Below are 24,540 nucleotides of genomic sequence, written 5' to 3'. Positions count from 1 at the left end.
GAAACTTCCCAGGAAATAGCAGATGAAGGAGAACAAAAATTACTGCATTTTAGGTACAGATAAATAGCAAACAAATACTGAGATGCAAAATAAAATCTCTCACAAAAACAATAGAATGTAAGGTATCAACTATTATAGAAGACAATCAATGGACTATCAATAGATCCAGCAATAGCAGATGCAACATGCTGATAAGAATAGAGGAATACCAGAACAACAGACACAAAGGGGAGCAAAATGCTAAATGCAAATTGCACCAACAACATGCCCTGTGATACAAAACAGAGAGAAGGCATTGTATTCTCCAAAAGAAACTAGTTAAAAGCAACATCTCCTTCTCAGCTATACAACAATGTTCACTGTTCTAGGATTACATCAATAGACTAAGGCTACTGATAGCTTCTAGTCATAATGTTTTCTCATAGTCATAATCTCCAATCAGAGTCAAAGAAGTCTCAATACCATTTGGTAAGAAACACCAGCAGGAGGATGCTATTGCACCCACTGCTAGCTGTAACCCACTGTTTTATTTTTTAAGAATCCTCTGGAATCTATGTATTTATTTTATTCAGTTTGTACACTGCCCAACTCCCAACAACTATGTTGAACAAAGTGACAAATTTGCAGATACACTTTATGTTTAAACCTGGGACTTGCTTTGCAGTCCTGCTCATTTCTTATTTATTTTTTTAAAAGGATTTTTAAAAATACTGTAGGCAGCTTTGAAAGATTCAAGGAACCTGTCTGTTGGCTCACAGTTACCCCCAGGGAGTGGAGATTGAGAATTTAACCCAGTATGTAAACACAGCCATTGCAAAATAAAACATTAATATCAATTGATTAAAAAAAAAACCAATCACAGGCAAAGATCAGAAAGAACTTTAGATGCTAGCTGAACATTAACAAATGATAATAAGGGAGAGAGTCATCATTTAAAAACTTTGGAGAGACGTCAGTCACTCACTATGGCTTGTCAAAGTTGCCCAACAGATCATCCCTGTACAGATAGAGCAGGATTTTTTTTTATTTTTTCCTGTATTGGGAGGATTAAAGGTAGGAATGGTAGGCCTCCAACAAGCCAATGTTTCCCATCCCCATTTTTACAGTCCCTCCCGCAATGCCGCATCCAATCCCACTGGACCCCGAGGCTTCTGGCTTCCATTCCTGCCACTTAGGCAGGGGAAAAGACCTTTCTCCTTCTGGTGACATCACCACATCCTATAACCCTCCAGAAGGACAGGTGACAAAGCTTAGGCCCCCAACATAGATATATTGCCCATCTCAGTATAAAACATGATGATTAGCCTATTTATTTAACAAAGGGAAGTGGAAGGTGGCCTGAAATTTACCTCTCATTTTTCTTATCTCTGTTCAGTTGCTGAACATAAGCAGTGCATTTAGATTTAAGAAACCTTAGGCAAAGATTAGAGGATGGCACTCCAGGGGAAGAAGTGATAGTAGGAAATGCTAAGGACCTAGCTTCAATCATCTTCAGCGCCACAGACAAATGTGGGTCAATGTACAAAACTGAGGAAGATTAATGCTACCACCTCATTTCATTGCTGCCCATCTTTTTTCCCCCAGAGGGCATGATAACATCATTATCATAACAAGTGAGGGTGGAAGGAAAGAATCACCAAACCTTGCATAATACAAGGTAAATCCACTGAAATTGCCAAGCAGAAATTGCTCATATAAATGTACAAGCCAAACGGTTCAGGGAGAAAAATTGACAGCCCCTCAGGCACACGTTGGAATTTTATCTTCATCCATGCTAGTGACCTATTTACAATTTTCCCAAGAAACAGATTCCTTCCTAAACCCAAGAATATTTATTTTCCTTGACAAGACTGTAGCCACTGCTTCACCTTCAGAAAGCAGGATCTTTCTTCTGCTCCAGGGAGTAGCATAAACCCATCAAACATGAGATAATTTTGCTAGTTTTGTTTTACATGAAATGAAATCCTGATGGATGATGGCCTCCTCAAGCAAGCAGCCCTTATACAGGAACAAACTGCCAGCACTTTAGTAGACCTGAACTGTCTACAGATCACTTGGGAAGTTCAATATAGAATAATATTTTAGATAATAATTACAGCTGAACAAAGCATTGAAGGGGTGTTTTGTTTTCACAACACTTCAAGGGAAGCATCTCCTGGAAACTTCTTTGCAAAGCAAAGAATCTTCCTGCTTCTACAGAGTAAAGTGAAGCAGCCACTCTGTTTCGGTTTATGCTGCTCCAGTAGCCTCTTCTGGCATTTCTCATGAGCTAGCAGAAACACCAGAAGAGGCTTCTGTGCATGCACAATGCACTGCAGAAACCTTCTCTGGCTACTGAAAGTGCTGGAGGAGGCTTCTGGAGCAATACAAAGTTCCTTGATGAGGTAAATCCCATTGCCTAAATGCCTCAATGGAATGGACAGCATCTTCTCCAAAAACTGTAACCGCCTCACACAGATCTAATAATAGTCACGTATGGTGTAACATCATAAATGTTCCCTGCAGCAAGCGTAATAAATATGTTCAGTAATCAATGTGCAATTATGGAAGATTACTACCTAAGATCAAAGTAGTTTTAACTAAGAGGCTAACATCTTGGTCAAATGCCCATACCCCAAATATATTAAGTATTCAAAATGATTCAACAATTTGAATCAATGCTTCCATTCAAATTGATTTCTCAAATCAAGTCAATAATATGAACTGAATTAATGCAACATCTCAAATCAAATCTTGGATAATCCACACATCACTAACAAAAACTGGAAGATGTGAACATCTAACTACTGTGATCCTGAAGCATACCATCTTCACACCAACCTCATCCTCAAAGCAGACAGAGTTTTATTTTTATACTGGTACTTCTAGGATAAAGAGTGTATTCTTCACTCAACAACATCTGCCTTCAAACTATAGTTACAGTGGCTTCCTTGACCCAACTATCTTCATTTTGATGAAACTTAACAGAGATCTGTTAGTAAAACTCTGTTTCAGTTAAATTTCATGCTGTTCACTGTGAAGACAATGTAAACTGTTCCTTGGTGATTTCTAAAATTATCTTGTAATGCTTGAGAAAAGGCTTACCAAAAACAGATTATGAAATAGTAGTTAAAATTTTAGAACATGCTAAGATAACAATCTGACCTTTTGTTGTTAGTGATCTTCTATTCCAAAAAATGAAAGTGAGAGGTCAGATAAAGGATAATTAAATACTCACCCAGTCTCCAGTTAATGTCTTGGGTTGTGTAATCTCTGTTCAGATGCTTGCTGGACACTACAGGAAAGAAAATGAGAGAAAGAATACAGGATGTTTAGCAATGCTCTTGAAAACAATAGAATTGTGTTTCCTCTAGAAGTTGTCATAGTTAAGATGCCTCCCATTTGTTTAGAGCAAAGGTAAATCACATGTAGTATGTGAGTTCATGTGGCTCCTGAATCTTTTTCATGAACTGTGTTAACTATGACTCCTAAAATGTGGTTTCCACGGGTATTTTAGGTATCCCAGAATAACACTCAAGATTCCCCATTAATACACCTTGGAGTTTTAGTGATGCCATTGCTGAAGTGGGAAATTATAAAAGGTGAAAGGTCCCCTGTGCAAGCACCTAGTCATGTCTGACCCTTTGGGGGGACGTGGCTTTTGCAAACTTCTCTTGGCAGACTATAGCGGGGTGGTTTGCCATTAATGTAACACTAAAATACAATTAACCGAGCTTTGTCTTCTCAAAAATGCCTTATTTCCCTCAAAGAGAAATTACTATCCAGCCTCACCTATGTGTAAGACATGGCCAACCACTTTGCATCATTGTCCCTTCACTGCAGCTCTTAATTACAGCACCAGCTATCAAAAGGATGTCTGTACCTGATGTACAGGATCTCGAAATTTTCTGTAACTTGAGTCACCATAAGATGTTCTGTACCTGATACATAAATCATATCTACATATACAAAAATGTAAAATGTGTATAACATATCCTTCATACTCGGATAATTTAACCCACTTCATCAGCCACATGCACAAGATTGTCTGAAAAGTCATGGTTTTCATCTATTTATGATCATGTTCATACATGACCAGAATCTTGTGCAGGAAACACTAGTGTAACAAGGATACTCATAACAGTACAGTGCCTGAATGTTAACCGATCCTCTTTTTACTATAGCTTAGTACATTTATTGTTACCAGAATTGTAAGTGGTATACAAATAAGTACCTTTGCATTGCCTAAATCAGAATTGCTGCAGGAAGTGGCATAAGCATTTGTGAGCCCTGCATCTTTCAACAAATGAGTACTTTTCTGGCCTGCACAGCAAATTGTACACCACATTCCAATTTTAGGTTCATATGCTGGGGTACCACTACCTTCCTATTATGTTTATGACTTCATTACTTCTGCCAAGAATCCTCTAAGGAGATCCTAGAAAGCAGCATTTAACCTTTGAGGTCCTTACAGATTCCAATGCAGAAGCCACAAAGCGCTTGGTTTTTTACTTTGGCCTAACAAGATATCTGCAGAGGCACCACTGATTTCTTGCAGGCTATATATGTGCAGCATTAAATCAACTGGAACAATACAGGTAGCAATGCATAATGGCCTGGTTTTTCACACTAGCTTAAATTTTGTAGAAATAAGAATATTTAGATAAGGCCCACAAAGAACGATTTGCATCCTTTTCATTGACTATATCTCTCAGTAACACACCTGATGGTTCTCTTTGAATTACTATACTACGAGATCAGAACTGTCAATTTTCCATTCATCCATCAGCATTCAATTTACATGTCATCAGTACATGCCACTAGACATCCAATGTACTAAACGTGCATTCTTAGAAAAGAACCAAACATCAGTACTTATTGCAGAAGGTATATTCTAGGTGTGCAATCAAGAACTTGCATGTGCACTTTCAGAAGAATGAATACAAAGGTAAACTTAATAGCTCTGTTTTACAGCATTTATGTAGTGGCTTCTGTGATACAGAAGACGCTAACTATATCACATATTCAGTCTGCAAACATAATACTTAAGAAGTCTCCCTTTTACAAAGCATAATTACTTATCTTCCCTGTCTTACTTTTGCTAGCCATGGGAAGTGGCAAAAAATGTTCCACTGGATGTACTTATCTCAGATCTTAGTAAATATTTCAGTACACACCATAGCAAAGAATGTGTGTACACAATGTAAAAAGTATAAACATACAGAGTGAGTAATCTGATGCCTTCCCCGTGTTATGGATTAAAACTCTTTTAACTTCCTGCTGGTATAGCAAATGGTCAGGGATTTGAGGCATTTTAATCCAAAATGTCAAGAGCAGTGCTTCTTAAACTTTTTGAGCGAATTACCCCTTTTCCCAGTCTCAAATTACTCCTACAAAAATATATATTACCCCTACAAAAAAGCAAAACAAAACAAAACCCAGACTGTTGTTTTTCCTAAGTATTCAGCAATGGCAGTCCCAAACTGGATCTTCGATTCACAAACAAGCAATTACAAACTGCTCTATTACCCCCAGAATATGCCCAAATTACCTCCCAGTTTAAGAACGACTGGTCTAGAGCTGGGAGAATTCTGGCTGGAAATTTAAGATGGGTGAGCTTCAACTCCCAGAATTCATGCTGGCTGGGAGAATTCTGGGAGTTCAAGTCCACCCATCTTAAAGTTGCTGAGGTTGAGAAACACTGCTCTACAGGATGGCTTTAAAAATGTATTTTAAGGACAAAAATACAAAGCCCAGTACCAAATTTTTCACTTGCACAGAACTTCAGAGCATCAACAAAGAATGCTAGACTTAAAACACTAGTGGAAAGAGGAAACAAAAAAAGTCAAGGTTGCCTCTGACAATAGTAAGGGGGCAGGTACTGCAAGTCATTATCTGATTGGCAAGCCCAACAATTCCTGATCTTCCAGTTCTCCTGAGTCTCTACTAGCAAAGCCTGCCAGCTGTATTCTAAAAACATAGCAACCTACATTACAAAGACAAGTAAATACATTATTAAAATATTTCTACAATGGAGCAACAAGCCACAGAATACCTAAGTACAATCCATCAACCACAGCACTCCCCTGGTATAATGTTCACAGTGAAATTCAGGAATAGTAATGACAGTTAAGCAGGGCACATATCAGAGGAAACATCTTCATATTTGTGTGAGAGTCCTTTCTGGTATTTTGCTTCACTTTGCTTGGCTGCTGCTATCACTTTCTTGAGATGTCTGCTATTTTTGTATTTTGTTGTTATGCCATTTTGAGGATACTGCCTAAAAGATACTGGTAAGTCACAGTGAATAAAATAGTTCCAACTATAGATCAGCCTTTCCTCCAACTGATGTTATTCTGCCAGGAGATTATGGGAGTTGGAGTCCAATACATCTGCAAGGGTTTAAGCTGAAAAAGACAGCTGTAAAACCATAATCCTCACTCTGCTTGTAATTGTGTCTGGCAGTTTTCAATGCAGGAAAAGTCTTCTGATACAAGTAAAGTGTCTGTATCCTGCAAAATCTGGTGGGCAACCAGGTAGCAAGGAAGAGATTTAGAACATTCTTTGCTACCATTTAGCGGTTGTCTGGATTTAGGCAGCCTATATGGTATCCCTAATAAAAAGTTAAAATTCATGAAAAAGTTTACTTGTCAGCTGACAAGTTCCTAAATCCATAGAAGCTTTGCAGTTGCAACCTTTTTTTCTTCTGAAAACAGCCCTCAGCAAAGCTAGAACACATCCTTCTTCTAATGGAGATCATGAATTATCTGCTTACACCACCTTTTACCAAAATTTAAACAAAGACCGTCTCTACATGAGCTGAAACTTGAAAATATGTCATAGTAGTAATTTTTCTCACAGAGTATTCTTGTTTACATATTCATATATGCTCCAATTATTATCTTATGTTTAACTCCTTACAAATTTTGCCCCAATAAACTTAACTCTAAAGGTATCATGCATCCATGTCATCACAGCTGGGCACATTTCTTTCTAACCTAATAATTTGTCCAAATTGTTTGGGAGTAACTTTCTCTAGTTACTCCCAAACAAATATAAGATAGCAACTTAAATCATAAATACTTTCTACTATTTACACAAGGCCAACAAAGCTCTAGTTCATAGGCAGAAGGAGCAATCGTCACAATGTTAACCAATATAGCAACCGATCACAGGAGAGAGAGATATGTATGTATGTATGTGTGTGTGTGTGTGTGTGTGAATATATATATTTATATTTGCAGGATAAAGAACATAATTTCTGATACCATGCCATCAGCCCAACTTACCTACTCATTTGAGAGAAAATTTAACAGGCACTTCCTTACCATAGCTATAAAGCTGTAAATATTCTAGGATATAATTACAATCAGGATATATTCTTCTGCTCCTTCTTATGTTCCTTCATTGCAGGAGAAAGCTCCAAATCATTTTTCCTTGGAGCAAAGATGTCAATCAGCAGAGTCTTTTCAGTTGCATCATCAAAGTTCAAGACAGCATTCTCTCCACAAAGAGGTTTGCCTAGTCCAGGCACCATTAATGTGACATCATTTCTTAAGATGAAACTTCAAACATCCTTTGATCCTCTTGTGTCATAAAGAATTTGACTTATATTGATTGTTACCTCAGATTAATACAGTTTGATTATTGTTTTAGTTATATTTTGGACTTGTCCTTACTACAACTAATTATCACTGAAAAGATAAGTTCCTTTCCTTCGCAACTGTGTCTGCTTTTCCAAGTTTCATTGCTTTGAAGCAGCAGAAGGATTAAGTAACTCTTGAAGTGGGAAAAACATGGTGAAAGGTTACTCCCACTAATGACAATCACAACAGAGCTATGAGTCCAGCAGTTTTTCTCTCTACACCCACAACTAAGCTGCATATCATTACAAAATGAGTCCTTGGTATAATAAAGAAAATAAGTCATTCATTTCCAGGGGGATTTTGGCACCCTGTGATCATGAATTTACGCAAGATAACTCTGGCCCTCACGAATGCTTTCTTACAACCCAGAAATAATTAGTGGAGGAATTATCTGGAAGAACTTTGATTTTTTTCCCCCTGATTTTGATTGTATGGAAGATAACTGACATCCCAATTCACTAAACTAGAATTAGCTCAAAATCTAAATCCCACATTATGGATTTAATTGCCACTGGACCTGAAGTGAGTTCACACCTTACTACAGTTTAGGAGGGGTCTGAAAATGTCATCATTTTCCCAGATGTTTTAATGCCACAAATTTAGCTTTTGTGTTAAAGACACATAATTTCATTTATGTCTTAATGTACAGTATATCTCTATCTTATACACTACCCAAAATGGTCAAGGGAGTAGGAAGCCTATATATTTTCCAAGTAAGTAATAAACTCAAATGTTGAAAGCACAAAAGTTGAGCTTACTTTATTATTTATTCAAAAATTTGTACTCTTGAGGACAAAGAGACCCAGCAAGTGGCAGGGCATAGCTAGCCTTGTCCAGATACAGAAGCTCTGCAAGGCCCAGCCTAGTAAGCAATTGGATGGAGACACCAGGAAATCCCAGGGCTGTAAGCCAGACTGGACCATCAGAACATCCAAGAAGAAGGCCGAGGCAAACCACTTCCATACTGGTACCAAGAAAACTGCACAAACAGTTCCATGAAGTCACTTGATTTGAACACAACTTTACTGTTCTTTCATGTGCCAAGTATCCTACTGGAAAACAACTATGCTGAAGAGTACCTATTTGCTTGTTATAAGATGAAAGAGCCACACCTGACATTTGGAGATGACAGAAAAAAGTCACCTGATCTTTTGTGATATCCATTCACTCCATTACTGAAAAAGATCATCCAGTTCCTTAAAGAAGGGAAGCATTAAAATAGACATGATAAAGCCAAAGGGGGTAAGAGATGCCTAGGTGTAAGCCACGGGAAATAACCCATTTAAAATTATACTAAATTGCTGGGAGAGCTGGTTTTTCTTGCCTTTCACCCGCTTGAATCTCTGTGCCTGAAGTAATAGGACAAAGCCCCGAAAGCAAAGAAAGATCTTCTTTCGAGTGTGGCTGGTTAGGCTGTTAGAAAATACCCTGAAATATTACCCTCCCCCTGGCCCCATCCACAGAGAAGAAGGTATATGACAATGTCATTGTTTTTCAGTGGAATTTTCCCAAGAATAGACCCTGGAGCTGCCCTTGAAATAGAGAATTAGTTCTCTATGGTCAGGACAGCATCATTTTGGGGGGAGTGGGAAGTGGAGGGGAGATACAGGAATGGACCAATTCTTCCTTTCTTGTTTCCTCAGGATCCCTGAATGTTATCGTATGGGAGGTTATTGAGGAGATTCCCAATCACAAGCAAGTTCTCTGCCTATTAGCATAGAAAGGCTTAGCAACCAAGCAATAAAATGTAGTTTAGAGCAGTGTTTTCAACCTTGGCAACTTAAGCTGGCTGGGGAATTCTGGGAGTTGAAGTCCACATATCTTAAAGTTGCCAAGGTTGAGAAACACTGGGTAAGAGGATAATGGTGATTCTTCCTGAGATGCAATTGAAACTGGGCCTATTACAAGAGATGCATTGAGTACACTGCACTCCTTCATCCCAACCAAGCAGCTCAGACGAAGGAAACAGCCATCGTTATCAATGGGGATAATTTATGTGTATCCCAATTCCAGACCTGGATACAACAGTACATTTTCTAATACTTGCTTCTGATTTATTTTCCCCACACAGCACTTTTTTTCTTTCACAGATATAAACTGGGTTCCCACACTACAGTAGCCATTCTTTATTGACTAAATCACAATTTGCTGGGTTCGAACAACAAGCTAAACTAAAATTGAACTACTACATAATGGCTTAGCATTCTGTTATCCCATGTGTAGGATGAACTGCATAAAGAACACACAAAAGGGTATTTTCCCATAAATACACAGGTAGAAAAAGAATAATTCATTTGTGATAAAAGATATTTTTTTCTCTTTGCATGTCTGAAGTTCAGTAGCTCTAAGCAGAACCCAGGTTTTCCTTTTGTGGTATTATTTATCTATTTATTTATTCAATTTGTATGGCCACGCATCTCAAGTTCATGACTCTGGATGGCTAACAATATTTAAAAACAAGATAAAGACCACGTAACAAAATTATAATAACATACACAGCAGCCAAGAAAAAACAACCAACAACAATTAACACAACCAAAATACAGGCTCAGCCACACATCTGGGCTCCCAGACTCAACAACAAAACCAGGTTTTCAAGGCCTTAGGAAAGACAAGCTGGGTCTGGGCAAATCTGATCTTTAGGGAAATGATATCCCAAAGGGTGGACACCAGCGTAGAAAAGGGCTTCCTTCTGTGTCATGCCAGATGTCACTCCCTAACAGATGGGACCTGGACCATGCTCCTCCTGATAGATCTAAAAGGATGGGTAGATACAACTGGGGAGAGACAGTCCTGCAAGTGACCCAGTCCCAAGCCATGAAGGGCTTTAAAGGTAACTATCAGCACCTTGAAATGAACCCCAAAGGACACTGGCAACCAAGGCAGCTTGTGGAGCAGAGGCATTACATGTGCCAAACAATGGGCACCCATAACTACCTGCACAATTGCATTACTTCCTCTTGCTGTATCTCAAAGATATGCCATAGTTCTCAGAAGTATGTGAAGAACATAGCTCTGCCTATCAGTCTTCTTATCTCATTAGACTGGGTGAACAAGTGTCTCTTTCATCACTGAATACCTGCAATTAACACAGGAACTGATTATCTTCCAGGGCTATTACACTTAGCAGACAGCTCCCTTTGCTAACTGCCAAGATGTGTTGTTTCTGCCACAGAATGACTAATAACATGAATAATTGGCTAGATTCACACATCTCACTAAGCCATGGATTGTGTTACCCATAGTTTGTTGAAAAAGTTCCAGTGGCTGAATTCATATAACATGGTAAGACAAAAACAAGCAAAAGACATTATGCTTGGCACAAGATGTATCTGCAGCCACTGAGAAATCAGACTCCAATCAGACAGTCCAACTGACCAGTAAATCCCAGATATTTTTAGAGCATCCTACTGCAGCTCCTCCAATTCCCCAGCAATCTTTACTCTCATGAAACTAGAGCTTCTAACAGAGCATAGTGCAACTTCAAAGAAATGTTAAGATATAGAAAAGGAGAAAAGAAGCAAGGAAATCAGAAGAAGATGTAACTCCAGCAAGAGTAAGAGGTCAAAGTCAAGTCACTGTCTGTTTGTTCTTTCCAGTATTAGAAGCAGCACCAAAGGAAAATTGCTGAAAATCCCATCTACTTTCTTTCTCTACAAAGATAATCTGATTGTAACCCACCAAGCTAGAGAGCCAGTTTGGTGTAGTGGTTAAGGCACTGTGATGACTGCCCTACTCGGCCTACCATTAAATTCGATTCATACGTAGTTCAAATAAAAATCTCTTTAATGGAGTGTAGTATGCAGTACAGTGAAAAAGTTGCAAATAGAAGTTCCCGCATTTTCTCCAAGTTAAACAGCCCAATGAACTCAACCCCCTCCTTCAGTATGCAGCCCCCCTTCTCATGCCAGTTCATTCAGTTCTGTGCAGATGGCTCCAACGGCTCGGCAGCTTGACCTTGGATACCAGAGATAGCCCAAACAAGATGCTTTCGCACTCCTGGCTTGTCCCCCTCCCACTTCTACCAACTCACAAGGTCTTGACACGTTTTGACTTCATTCATGCACGCGAGTCCAATCAGATGTTCTGGGAACGTCTGGGATCATGACAGGCACCAGGCTAGAAATAAGGAGACTGTGAGTTCTAGTCCCTCCTTAGGCACAAAGCCAGCTGGATGACCCTCAGCCAGTCACTCTCTCTCAGACCCAGAAAGGAGGCAATAGCAAGCCACTTCTGAAAAACCTCGCCAAGAAAGGGACTTGTCCAGGCAGTCTCCAGGAGTCAACAATGACTTGAAGACACACACACACTCACACACACAAATACCACCAAGCTGAGCCATCCAGCTATGTATTAAAGCAATCCATGGGCTTTGTCTCCCTGGTTTTCCTGTTTGTCCTGAGATTGCAATCAAAAAGGGAACAGGTTTGAGCCCCTGGAAAGCTACTCCAAAAATGGCTGAAATCAGAATCTGCAGACTGATCTACTGTTTGGACAATAAAAAGCAAAGTTACAGATGGAAACTGCAAATCTCATCCCTGACTGAATCAGCAATTCCATCTTTTTTCTGGAAAAATATTGATTTACAAAATATAAATCAGGACAGTGAAAATATTGTTCAGTGTATCATTTTATTTTGATCTGCAAGGAGGCATCTACAGGTTTGATGACAGATAAACCTATCAACATTACCCATTAAAGCATGAAAAAGAAATGAATGGGAGAATTGTATCAAATTCAAGCATGTGCCACTCCCAGGGCCGCAACTAGGGTCTGTGTCACCCAGGGCAAACATGGATTCCATGCCCATTTTGGCACACACCCCCCCCAGTGCGGAGCCCAGCGCACATGCGCCGCTTGCCCCCCCCCCCCCCCCCCCCAGTTGCAGCCCTGGCCACTCTATCAGATTTCTGGATAAATCTAGCAGTGAAAACATGCTTTAATATTCTCCTTCTATTATAGAGACAAGCAAGCTATCTGTAATCAAGGCACTAGAAGGGATTAATCCAGAATGAATTATGAAATTATGAATCTACTTCAGATTCTTCATTTAGTATTTCTTAGCAAATCCTAAGCATTGAGCACATTTAGGCAACCTAATCCTAAAATGTTTTCACACAGACTCCTTATTCTGGTTATTTGTCATAGGAATCAGGCAATTTTTTTTTATTAAAACCTGTCTGCTCAAAGCTGTTCCAGACAGATCTCAATGAGTAGAGATCATGAATCATATGGCAAAAATACCACACCAGAATTCAGCTGACTCACCAAAAAAAGAACAAAACTGAACTCTTCCGCAACTGTGTATTTTTAATAAATTCTAAACATTGCCCAGTGCTACTAGAATATAATGTTTACTGTTCTCTGAGATTTTCATCAAAACAGGGTCCCAGTTCACCATAATCCAGAATTCTGACTTGCTAAAAGCAAATAGCACTCACGCTGGTCTGGCATCACTACACAGCCTGGTAAAGAAATATGGAAATTGGAAACTCTGATTTATTCCCCGCTCAGCAAGTCAGGATAAAAATTATGATTTGTTCTTAGCTTCCAATTCCTGGCTAGCATAAGAGAAACAACTATTTTGACAGGAACTGTGGCAATGTTCTGTTAAATCTGAGATTCTGTTCTGACAACAAAATTAAAGCATATGCTTGGTCTCCAGCACTGGCTCCTCACTGTCAGCCCTCAATGAAAGTTCTCTAACATAATGGAAAATCTAAGAAAATAAAACTTTAACATATTTCAAACAACACCAACTGTCTTGACCAAACCTAGTAAGGTAAAGGTAAAGGTTTCCCTTGACATTAAGTCCAGTCGTGTCCGACTCTAGGGGGCGGTGCTCATCTCCGTTTCAAAGCCGAAGAGCCGGCGTTTGTCCGTAGACACTTCCGTGGTCATGTGGCCAGCATGACAGTCACAGAACGCCGTTACCTACCCGCCAAAGCAGTACCTATTAATCTACTCACATTTGCATGTTTTCAAACTGCTAGGTTGGCAGGAGCTGGGACTAGCAACGGGAGCTCACCCTGTCATGCGGATTCGAACCGCCGACCTTTCGATCGGCAAGCTCAGCAGCTCAGCGGTTTAACCTGCAGCGCCACTGCATCCCTAACAAACCTAGTAAATACGAAACCAATTGGAGAAGTTCATATTATGATCCTTCCAGTTTACAGAGCACAGGCAATAACAATATATTAACTTCACCTTTAATAAAATCATAACTGTTATCATGTTGTTGTTATTAGCATTAACCTACTCCATTCTCAAAGACATACGTATAAAATCCACCACAGTATTTAAACAAGAATCTGTTCTACGACCTTCCAGAAAATTAAAGAACATTGATGATATCTAAAGATGCTTTGTAAGTTCCACAAAGCATATATAGCTGAAGATTAGGAACAGTTTTGAAAGTAGTTGTACAGTTCAGCATATCCCTAAGGCTCCAGGTTGGACACTTCCATATTAGCATTCCTAGAGCAAATAATGATACATTTGTACCACCTAACGCAATCAAGGAAGACAATCCACTGTGGTGGTTCCTCTCTTAACTGCCTGAAACTAAATCCAGCTATCACTATTGCCTTTTTCAACTGTTTTCAATGAGACTTGCACTACATCATCCCTCCTTTATACCACAGCATTACTACTTCCAGAAATGCCCAGACACAAGGTTTTGTTGAAGCATGGAAAGTAGAACAGCAAATCTGGACAGCCCTTAAGGACAAAAATTCAGCAATACATGGAAGACCTATTCCTGATCTCTTGCCAGCAGAAAAGACAGGACCTCCCATTCTAAAAGGAGATTTTAAGGCTTAAGTACACTTCATAGAATAATGGAGTTGGAAAGAGGTACTTAGGCTATTTAGTCCAACCCTTATCCAGAGCAAGAATTTAAATCAGTGTTTCTCAACCTTGACCACTTTAAGATATGTGGACTTCAACTCCCAGAATTCAGGCTGGCTGGGAAATTCTGGGAGTTGAAGTCTACACATCTTAAAGTGGACAGGGTTGAGAAACACTGATCTAAATTAAAGCATCTTCAAACAACGTCTATCCAAGCTCCTCCTGACTGCAAGATTTACCAAACCCAGGGATGGGCATGGGGGGGGGGCGGACCTGCAGAAGTCCAGAATGCCCAGATTTCTCAGGCTTTTCAGTATTGATAGAACCTCTTACATTAGAAATTATGCCAAATCAATAATACATTTAATTAGAGCACTTTAATTGCGTCCACTGTTCATTCAAATCCATTGCCTCCAAGTATAGAATCAAAAATAGCCAATGCTGCCCTTTCGGCAACAGCAGCTATCACTCTTCCACTTTACAACCACCTCTGCACATAACCAAATTTCAGGCCTGAAATAATGGAGAGGGGGAAAGAGGGACCTAGTGGCGTATTTCCCCTCCTCTGCCTTCGAAACTCACATCCCTCCAAATTCAGATGCTTTTCTACAAACAGCAGATTTGACTGGGTTCCCACCCGGCTGCACTGATATGAGCCAGTAATGTTTTTCACAGGTATTAATTGCAAGAAATGTTGTTTATTTGTTTAGTCGCTTCCGACTCTTCGTGACTTCATGGACCAGCCCACGCCAGAGCTTCCTGTCGGTTGTCAACACCCCCAGCTCCCCCAGGGACAAGTCCGTCACCTCTAGAATATCATCCATCCACCTTGCCTTGGTCGGCCCCTCTTCCTTTTGCCCTCCACTCTCCCTAGCATCAACATCTTCTCCAGGGTGTCCTGTCTTCTCATTATGTGGCCAAAGTATTTCAGTTTTGCCTTTAATATCATTCCCTCAAGTGAGCAGTCTGGCTTTATTTCCTGGAGGATGGACTGGTTTGATCTTTTTGCAAGAAATAAAGCTAGTCTATTCTGAGAATGTATGAGGGGATCTTCCTGTGTCCCCCTCCCCCATACCCAACTTTTCATGAAATGACTTTCTTTTACCCTAAGGTGCAGCTCCTTTCAAAATCCTGCAGGAGGGAACATTAAAAAACCAAAGCTAAAAATATCTACTGAACGTGTCAGATCATAAGGCAGGATGGGAGGGACATGAATTCATTATGAGCCCCTAATGAAGCTTCAGAAGAAAAAAAAACCCAAGCCTTTCTCTCTCCCCTATTCAAATTTTAAAAAGCTAAAGAGGGAGGTGGGAAAGAGAAGAAAGAAGATGAAGGAAGGAAACATTTCCTCTCCACATTAAGAAATTTCTCCACCCTGGGTATTGCATCCCCATTCCCATCTGATCCCCAGCAGATATCTATGCCCTGTGCTTCCCACCTTACATGTGATTGAAACAAACTTACAATAAGCCCTCAGTACCAGAATGCCTATGGAAACCTTTCTTCTTGCCTATCAGGTTTTATATTCCAGTTGTTTTTCTCTGGTTTATATTTAATTAAAAATTAAATAAATGAGAAACTGGAACATTGTAAAGCAAAGCATTAGACTCAAGCATAATCTTTATTTGCAGTGATGCTTCCAGCCTCCCCCCTACCTCACCCCCAATATTTTAGAGGTGTTCTTAAAAAAAATAAAAACAAAAGAAGGCTGCAACCTAGTGCTGTTTGGAAGTGTGTTCACCTAGCTTTTTTTTTTTTCTTTTTCTAAGAAACTGAAGCTGGAGGGGTAACTGCCTCATCAGTTTGCCCCTTGAACAATGAGTATTTTGTGAGTGACCCTGTCCACTATGGCAACCATTTTAAGAATATGTCTATAATATCCTCTCAAAGTTCCAAAAAAGCTGAAAATTCCTGCAGTAATCAATAGAGAGATGAGATTAGTGTTGGCTCCTCAGCACATGTAGCACCACTGCTACGTGAGCTGCATTGGTTGCCAGTGTGCTTCTGGGTGCAATTCAAGGTGCTGGTTGTCACCTTCAAAGCCCTTCATGGCTTGGGGCCGGGTTACCTAAGGGACCGCCTTCTCCCAGTTGTTTCTGCCCGTCCAATTCGATCTAGTAGGTTAGGTATGCTGCAGGTCCCGTCAGCCAGGGAGTGTCAGCTGGCGGGAACTAGAAGGCGTGCCTTCTCCTCCATAGCGCCTGCCCTCTGGAACATCCTCCCTCCAGAAATTAGGATGTCCCCGACCCTGTTGGCCTTTCGTAAGGCCATAAAGACCTGGCTTTGTGCCCAGGCCTGGGGCCTCAAGTGTGTGGATGGTCCCGTCTCCTGGCTGTATTAATATCTATGCACTGCTCACTTGGCAGCCATATATATTTATTTTATATTTATTTTATATTTTAACTATTTTAATTATAATTGTTTTATGGTTTTATTGTTGTAAGCCACCAGAGTCACTTGTTGAGATGGGCAGCTATAGAAATCAAATAAATAAATAAATAAATAAATACACGCTAATTGCTCATTTGGTACTGGCCAGCAGACTGAAGAATTTACTGACTTAGGTCTTATTTCTCAAAATGAAATTCTGAATAGAAGCAACACTAGGGCCTTTTCAACAATCTAAACTGAAATTACAGTGCTAAATACACTTCATGGAATGATGTATCACACTCAAGAATTATACTTTATATGAATTTACCTATCTAGCTGCTCCTTTATAATCCTGGGTGCAGTACTAAACTTAAACATAGTGCTTAAACCTCTCTTGGCAAAGGTTTGTGAGCATTCACTTTTATCTTTTATGATTGTATACATGTGTAAGGAACTTACAAAATGTTTTACAGGTGCTTACATAGAGAACATCTTGGAAACCACATAATAAAGAGGGGATGCAAACATTTTTGCTATCCAAAAAGGACTTTAATGTTTCTTACTATGCAGAAACTCAAAGAAATGCTTGGGAATACTACTGAAGTACTGTTTCATAAGATGAAACTTACCACCGCTCTCTCTCTCTCTATTTATTTATTATTCAAATTATGTTATCACCCATCCCCCCCAAAAGAGGGATTGCTTTAAGAAGAGAGCAAAGCTAACCATCTTTCCCCAATTCAACATCTACATGCACACATATCCCTACCTCCACCACCTGTTTCTTCAAGCAAGCATTTATAAAAATTAACATTAGGGGCAACATGGTTTTGAATAGCAGATTCTCCTTTTCTGCTCTACAGTGGAAACCCACTGACAAAGAGATATATGGCTGTTCCAATCAGAACAATGGCTGTTCAGCTAGATCTAGCAGATGCATATTCACACTCTTATATGTTTTTGCACAGTATCAAACTTTATATGCATGCCACAGATTTTCAACAGGACAGTTCAGTGGGCAAGTTTTGTTTGCTTTGTGTCTACTTTATTTTGATGTTAGCATTTCAAACAATCACCCCAGAACATGTGGCTCCAACAGCAATTCTTTATTTGCAATTCTTTATTTGCATAAGCAAAGGAAAAAATGGGCAACAGCAGGTGTCCAAACATGGTTTCCTTCACTGAACTGGAGAGGTCCTCGCTGTATATCAGAGCACACACAGGGCTCTGGATTTGGAGCAATATTGCTGAATTGAAAATGAATTTCATCTCCAACAAGGGATATATAACAACATCTATAAGATATACAGTCCAAAGTTCTTATTTAAAGTTATAGCACACCAAAGTATCTATTAGATATATTCAAATACACGCACAAATATAAGGGTCCTAGCATTACCCAGAGGCAGAAAAATATTAACATTTTCATCGCACAAAAAGTAAAAAGTGAAGGCAAAGCTAAATCATACAGCTTGCCAAATTCAAAGAGACCTCCAAGCCAATGCCTGTAGCACCATAACTTCCAGCCCTCCAGCTGTGTCATATCAAGAGAAGTTTTCCAAAGGCAGGAATCAGAATTAAGTCTGCAAATGGCATTTATAGTTTTTAAAAAATTGTGAAAAAATAAAAGGAAGGCACTCTCTTGCCAATGGATCAAATGGGCATGACTGGCAATCTCAATTTTAATCACAGCAATCTAGTCCCACTGAAATTGATGATGCAAAATTCACCTTTTTCATTAGTAGAATTCTTGGGAAACACCGAGGTCAGTAAAGAGAGATATACAGACATTGCTGTTGTTCTGCACAGGGGGTGAAAAAAGAAAGATACTCTAGTTTTCGTCTCTTAGAATCAAGGGCTTTATCAGCTGGCAATTTGTACAAACCAATACCAAGCAGCCCACAGAGCACACGGCATCAATCCACCCCTTCCTCAAGGTGTGCGCGTACCCACTGCAGCAGTAATTGTTGTGAATGTTTCATCCCTATTTATAGAATATGTCTGATTTAATGCCTCCATTACCATCCAAACTTGCTGTTAAAGCAATAAATGTAACCCAGCAATTGCAGACAGAGCTGAGAAATATTTTGCTGCCATCAATGGTCCCACTGACAAAGAAGGCACGAGAGAAGCGCACACACTACATGGAAAGATGAATCTCTGGGGGAGAGAAAGCACGAGTGATGCTTACTGCAGCAGCTCCTATTCTTCATTCACAACAAAAGCAGTGAAGGCAACCAGGGACAGAGCTAATTTCATACATGCAGAAACTATACAAATGCCTTTTCTGTCATGGACAAAACAAGAAAAGAGAAAAGTATGCATTGGGAAGATTCCTGAGAATCTGGGTTATTTATTGACTTTTAAAAATATAGATATTTGTATGCTGCCCAAATACATTGCTGTAGAAGAATTAGGAGTGACAGGTAGAATAATCCAGATGTTTTGTACTACAGCGCCTATTATTTCCACCCAGCGCAGCCGTCAAACCTGTTCAATAAGTACAGCAGAAGCTGTAGACTGACATCTCAGGGCCTATTGATTCAAGGCTCTTCAAAGGCAGGCCTGCACTATGAAAAACCACCACCAAGGGCTGTCTTTATCAAACAGTACCATGCTAAGAAGGGGACACAGTGGCGCTGCAGGTTAAACCACTGAGCTGCTGAGCTTGCCAATGGGAAGGTCAGTGGTTCGAATCCGCGTGACGGGGTGAGCTCCCGTTGCTAGTCCCAGCTCCTGCCAACCTAGCAGTTCGAAAACATGCAAATGTGAGTAGATTAATAGGTACCGCTTCGGCAGGCAGGTAATGGCGTTCCATTTAGTCATGCCGGCCACATGACCACGGAAGTGTCTTCGGACAAATGCCGGCTCTTCGGCTTTGAAATGGAGATGAGCACCGCCCCCTAGAGTCGGACACAACTGGACTTAATGTGAAGGGAAACCTTTACCTTTACCATGCTAAGAATGGAGCAGTCAGTGAACCGTATCTCATCCTAGAACCAATGCACTTGGAGAAATGCATGTACAAACCAATACTCTGGCTCCAGACTACCAACATCAAGTTGAAAGAAACTGCAAGATGTCGATCTCTGAACATGCATACCATAAGCAGATTTTTCTCTACACTCAAGCAGTTAAGCGTCAACTCTTCTGAAGACCAAAAAAGTCACTGCTAGAAAGACTGTTACAATAAACCCTTTCTTGCAGAGCAGTACTACACCATCTGAAGCAGAGAAAGGGTGGGACAATAACTATTGGCTTTCAGAAAAGCAAGTCCCCCTCCCCCCCAAAAAAGGGAAATGCCATGTGATCAGCATATACAGTAACATCACATTGGGCACCATTTAAAAGTGAATGCATATCTCCTAACTAGATTGTCAATTCAGTTTCCTTTTTTTTTTCCTACAAAAGCTTTTCATAAGTCTTAAAATAAGTTCATAGACATGAGAGGAAAATGAGAATCAAAGACAAAGCCAGCAAGTAGATCAAAGGCCATCAAACCACACCCAAATGCCCACAACAGATCAATAATAATATTGTAGCAGTTCACAAATAAATGATGCTGAAACCCAAAGTTTCTGACTAACTGGAAGACAAAAGAGGGATCTCACCTTTACTAATTTAGGCTGGAATTCTATGCACACCTTATTTTTTAGTTAACTATGTGTAAGAATCCACTACACATCAAAAAATATGCAGTAGAGTTTCCCTGAAATATTTTTACAGGTAACCAAATTGCCCAAACCCTATTGTTTCATGGTATTGTCTTGCCTGCAGGAAAGAGCCTCAGGGATCATTTTCCAAATCAGGTTAGGAAACTCCTCCTTAAAGTTGTCAGTGCTATGTAACCTCAAATACTTAAACCTGTATCTTCCTACTACAGAATCAAAACTGAAACCATCATATCATTACATTAAAAAAAACACAAAGACATCTGGACTGAAGATCTAGCCTTGATCATGATTAAACATACTCTCTAGCAAACAAGTAAGTTGCAAAAACTACACAGATTATGGAACTTGATGCAAAAAAGGAAGGTAACTAGTTAATTAAAGAAATGGGCTCCAAGTGATTAAGGAAGGCATGTTTGCCTTTTATCTTCCATAATATGCTACTATAAGTCTGGTCAAAAGCTTAGAAATTAATACAGCAAGAAAAATGTTTGAAACCTCTGCTTCAAACCATGTTATACTGAAAAACAAATGCACTGTAAACATAAATGTCAAAGGAGGAAGTTCAGAGTGTACTGCTTATGTTCATCAGACATAAAGCTCTCAAAAGTCCATCAAACTCTCACCAGAATCCACATTTTGTCATATGATTATATTGAAGAAACCAACAAGAAAAAAAAAAGCAAGGACCCACTGTCAATGTTCTTTATTTAACAATTTATGCAAACTAGGCTTCTGAAAATCAACTGGCCTTGTGTTATGCTGAATCAAGGAAACAAGTACAACTTCAGTTCAGCAATAATACCAACAGCTGATTTTCCTGCACACACATGTGCACATACATGCACACATACCCAGAATTAACATTTTCCTTCGTTCTATTTACATAACCTCCTGGCTTTCTAAAACACAAAATCCAAAATTCACAGTCATTTTCCACATGGTTGCTTTTCACAACAGCAAATGTCAGTGACTTAATTCCTTTGCTGATCTGTTGTAGGTATCATTCATATTCAGCCTTTCATCAATATCACGAACTGTATCAGAGGTATTTTTAAGAAACATCATGCACATCATCCATAACACAGAGAAACATTTACCGGAGAAACAGTTGAGAATACATTCACAAACACATGCTACAGAAAAGTCACTGAATTTCTGTCTGAGGGCTCAGAGGTTTGGGTCTCTTCAAGAAAATAAATGCAGATCGCCTAGAGTTCAATAAGCTTGTAGATACAAGATGGAGCCTCTGGTGCTTCAAACGGCAAAATGCAACAGGAAGGGAGGAAGGGATGAATTGCCATTTGCTAAGCAACTTACCATTTTCTTTCATCTAAGCAACTTCCTACAGCACAACCCTCCAAATTTGTTCTGGCGTTACATGGTGACTAATCTACTAGAGCTCATATTGGTAGTACTGCATTCATCAACTCACATATCAAAGCAAGATTTCCAACCAGATCTCTGCTTTATAAGGAACCTGGTCTGAAGCAGAGGAGTCAGCAGTTTTCTGTTTCGGTGGACAGTGAATTAACAAGAGCTGGCACTTTTCCTGTCCTCTCTTCCTTCCATAACTCTACAAAAACCAAAACCTTAATGATCATGAATAGACCCTGGCTTCTGCATCACTGGAGCAAATCACTAAAAGACAATCCTACGCATATGTATAACTGGAAATACTAAGTACAATAGAGTTTTTCTCACCAGTGTCCCTAGGATTACACTTTAAGGTTGCCATTTTATTTGAAAGAAAGCACCACTGAATTCAACAGGGAATTACATGTGAATAAGCAATCTTAAGTAATTTTAATGTTAGCTAATCTAATCTTAATTTATTAATTAATCTTAGTGTTCCTGCTGTATCCAAGTAGAGTTTTCCCTTTAAGGATTTTACAACCAAAGAAACCTTCCAGGGCTGTCAATATTTAAACACACATTACTACCAGTGTTGTATCAAAGCTCTATTGTGAGGATGACCATCACGCTGTTTAGAAGATCCAAAGAATTTCTCAGAAACTAACCACAGTTATCCATCAAAAGTATTCTAAAGTCCAACCAAAAACATACAACCTTGTAAAAACCGTGTCTGTTTCCAAAAGGGGCGATTAATTGAGAACGGAGCTGGAAACCCTGAGACGGATCACGGCTGCCCATCGCGGCCACCAAAGAGCCTGGAATTTGGGCGTGGCAGCCACGCTCCGGTTCCCAGTCTCTCTCAGCTACGGAAAACGAGGAATTCGCTTCCAACGCCCCCAGACCCTGCGGCGAGGGAGGCCACCCGCTCACACCTGCCCGAGGATCCAAACGCAAGGAGATGCATACATAGCTATCCCGTCCAACGAGGTAGCCCCTAGCCTCTTTTCTTCGGCTAAACGAAAAGCAACGAGGATCGCTTACATCTAGAAAAGTAGCTCTCGAAACCGCAGAACTCTTGAAACCGAGACCTTTTCAGGATCAACACCAATTCTCTTCGCTCCGATTTCAGCTACTGAGTAGTCAAGACGGCCTCGCATCATAGGGAGAGGGGTATTTTGGATAATGAAAATTGAACGCCACTTGGGCACAGCTCCGCACCTTTCGAAGATTTGGAAAAGAAACGGGGGGCACTCAGGCAGATACAGCTGCAGGAACAATGCGCGATTTGCCCTCGGATCGACTTTCTGGGGGACAGAGAGAAACTCGCGGAAGCAACGAAACAGCTGGCGCTCCCGCACTCTCCAGCCCAATTTGCTCCTCGGCTACTCCAACCCCTTCCTAAATCTCGAGGTTTAGAGGCAAAGAAAATGTAAATTGGACGGGGCGGGGGAGAAAGACTTAGCGTTTCAATTCTCAAAGAAGGGGGGGGGAGAAGTTCAATCGGACTTTAAAAACAAAAGGTATTAAAGATCAACAGGGCACAAGTACACCTGAATGCCTGGCTCCGATTCCCTTCCCCACCCCCGTTTCCAGCAACCGGCAGCCAATGAAGGCCAGAGACGCGAGGGGAGAAAGAACGCTGATTCGTCGCGCGGAGGGAAGAAAGAAACACACCCCTCTCTGGAAGGGAGGAATATGGGGGCGCTGCACAAGCCAAAGGCGGCGTGACATGAAGATCAAGAGCAAAGCAAGCATAGAATAAGAATGCTAACAATAACAGCGATAATAAGGATGAGAACGATGTTACCTGGGAAGTTGGCTACAGAACAGAGAAGTCGAATTTATGAAGCGGGGGGAAAGGCGCGGCGCGCGCGAGCAGATCCCACTCTCCTCTCCCGCCCAGGCTGCAAACGCCGAACTCTTCCGAGACCCTCCGCGCGATCTCGCAGCCCTGCGAGCTCCAGCGAGACCGCGGCGCGGCACAGTTGGGGCGTCTACCGATCAGCCCCGTCGGACGCTCTGGGAAGTGGGAGGAAAGGAAAAGCAAAAGGCAGGAGGTGTCGTGGGGGTACTTCGGGGCAGGGGGGAGGGGAGGAATCGACGCCACAGCTAACCTTTTTTTCCCCCGAGTAATCCGGAGTCAAGATGTATCGCTGGCCGAGGAGAGGATCATCTGGCGAGAAGTCTCAAAGGCTTCTTCGAGCCTCCTTGCAATAAAAAAATTGCAAATAGAAAATAAATAGAGGCGGGATAGAACAATGCAGCGCCCCCCTCCCCCCCCCGTTCTCTAGGTGTAAGAAAAAGGAATCAGGCCGCCTCGGAAAGCGGTGGTGGGGAGGGGGGAAAAACAAACAATAGTAGCAGTAATAATAATAATGCAAGGCAGCTGCAGCGCAGCGAGTGAGCTGGAAGGCGGGCGGACTGGGAGCTCAGCGCGAGAGGCACGTCATGAGCAGCAGAACCAGCCTCCGAGGAAAAGGAGGAGGCGGGGGTGGCAGGAAAAGAGAAGGATCGTCTATGGAATGAAACAGCCGCTGCGCGGGCTGCAACCGCCGGCTCTACGTGGTAGGGAGCCACCTTCGTAGCAGCCGCAGTCAACCTCGGAGCAGCCCGCGAAGCTTTCCAACTTGCAGCGCACTTGTTTATAAGCAGAGGGCATCCGGAGC

At 40.8% G+C, this 24,540-nt stretch overlaps 1 protein-coding gene across 5 annotated transcripts in view; it reads right to left on the bottom strand.

The window, feature by feature from the left end:
- EPB41L1 (erythrocyte membrane protein band 4.1 like 1) overlaps positions 1-24,088 on the bottom strand; it is a 212,780-nt gene extending 188,692 nt beyond the window's left edge. The window contains exons 1-2 of one of the 5 annotated variants that reach the window (XM_063297197.1): positions 23,989-24,088; positions 3,218-3,274 (exon numbers count right to left, since the gene is read on the bottom strand). The gene's annotated coding sequence lies outside the window, so the exon portion shown is untranslated. The other 4 variants (XM_063297194.1, XM_063297193.1, XM_063297192.1 and 1 more) reach the window with 4 other exon arrangements.
- Between the last annotated feature and the right edge of the window lie 452 nt (positions 24,089-24,540).

This window comes from Candoia aspera, chromosome 3 (genome assembly GCF_035149785.1).
Source record: "Candoia aspera isolate rCanAsp1 chromosome 3, rCanAsp1.hap2, whole genome shotgun sequence".
Taxonomy (NCBI): Eukaryota; Metazoa; Chordata; class Lepidosauria; order Squamata; family Boidae; genus Candoia; species Candoia aspera.
This window is presented reverse-complemented; position numbering and strand designations above follow the sequence as displayed.